Raw genomic sequence first — 1,757 nt, forward strand, 5'->3', positions numbered from 1 at the left:
CTCCTCCTCCTCCTCCTCCTCCTCCTCCTCCTCCAAAAGGCCCTGCTGCCGTTGGACTCACCGGTGGGGTCGCCTGCCTCCGCGGCGCGGGTATCGGTGGCGGGGCGTAAAATCCAAAACTAAAGCGGCCGTCGGTAATCCAGAGGGTGGTGTGGTTTGCAAGTCCGCGGAGGCCTCCCGTCACTCAATCACTCAACTCACAGTCACACACACACAGTGTCAACCGCCGTCACACTTTACCGGCGCGGCGTGTTCGCACTCGCGTCGCGCGCGCGGGGAACGACCAGCGGCGTCGTCACACGAGGGCGGCGGCGTCGCGGCGCTCCGCTGCTCGGCGCTCCTCGGCAGCGTCTGGTTCGGGTTCGGGTGGGGGAGCCAGTAGTGCCGGCGGGCGGAAGCGCATCGGCAGCCGAGAGAGCCGAGCGGCGCCCGAGCGCGCCCGAACAGCGCCACGGAAACAGACGAAGTCATCGACCCCTGCTGGCTCTGAACGCCGGCCGGCCGCGCCCCCGCCACGCCCCCCGCGCGCTGCAACCGCCACACCCCCACGCGCGCATCCCCTTCGGGCTGCAAGCTGACACCCCCGCCGCGGCGGCCTTGCCGTGCGCCCTTGTCGTCCTCGCCCTGTTCAATGTTTGAGCGCGCCTGGCAGGCCGATCTGGAGCTCCCCCCCCCCCCAACACACACACACACACAACTGGACAACTGTGGCGGCGCGCAGTAGCAGAAGGATATAGTCGTCCCAGCCACAGGTCTGCCTTCTCAATGCTTAGGGAAAAGACACACCTTTCGCTGAAACGACTACTATATACCGAGGGGTGCCTTACTCCATAAAAATGTGCACACCGGATTACCAAATTGTAAAGATTACCAATGATTACCAAAGATTACCTAAGATTACCTATGTATACCAGGTATGATCCACCTGCATTCTAAATCGAAACGGCAATTTTTTGTTCCGAGAAAGATGCATTTTTGTGCAACTCTTTGGTAGCTCTTGATTCTTTATCATGCAAGTTACAAATTTGCATTCTATGATTGGCAAAATAATTATTTTGTCCATGGGAGGGATGCAAAGTTACCGTATTGAACATGCGCGTTGGCATTTAGGCAAGATGTGCACAAAAATTCATGTCTAAATCAACAAATTTCTCCTTTTAAAGGACCCTCAGGAGTGTGAGGATTACCAGGGATTACCACTGATTACCAGTGATTACCAAGTCGGTGTACACCTGATTACCACAGTTGCGCACCCCTCGCTATATACAAAACATGGTACCATAACACTCTACGCGAAAAAAAATGGTTGCAATTGCGGATTTCAGTTCTCTTCTCGTGGTACTGTGCGAATGCGAAGCCGTCTCTACGAAAGGCTGCATGCAAATTTTGATTGAAAACATCGTCAAATACTGCTGGCCGAACAGGTGTAGTTTTCGTTGAGTGCTTTCGGCTTTGTTTATGTTTTCACGCCACGCTCCGACACTGCGGCGCTCTGCGGGCAAGTTGTCCACTCGACATATTATTCATGTTAGTCTATCGACAATAGAGCATCGGGTTCACTCACGCCCAACGCGACTCACACCGTACACAGAAACGAAATAATGCATTCCAGTAAATCTGAAAAATGCAGCTTTCATTTGTTTCAAGAGGCAATGCTCTGGGTAATAAAGGTGGATGCAACTCTTTGGAGAGGCTCAGTGTGCCGAAAGGTTGCCTACCGGCTCTTTGCGCAATAATTATAAACAAAACACTACCCG

General features: G+C 53.9%; 1 protein-coding gene across 1 annotated transcript in view; it reads right to left on the minus strand.

Annotated features, from left to right (window-relative positions):
* The window catches only part of LOC113208578 (protein tincar), a 145,006-nt gene extending 144,658 nt beyond the window's left edge, over positions 1-348 (minus strand). Inside the window, exon 1 of the mRNA XM_052265110.1 lies at positions 62-348. The gene's annotated coding sequence lies outside the window, so the exon portion shown is untranslated. The remainder of the gene's footprint in view (positions 1-61) is intronic.
* Between the last annotated feature and the right edge of the window lie 1,409 nt (positions 349-1,757).

Source organism: Frankliniella occidentalis, unplaced genomic scaffold (assembly GCF_000697945.3).
Source record: "Frankliniella occidentalis isolate FOCC.00 unplaced genomic scaffold, Focc_3.1 Scaffold24, whole genome shotgun sequence".
In the NCBI taxonomy this organism is placed as follows: Eukaryota; Metazoa; Arthropoda; class Insecta; order Thysanoptera; family Thripidae; genus Frankliniella; species Frankliniella occidentalis.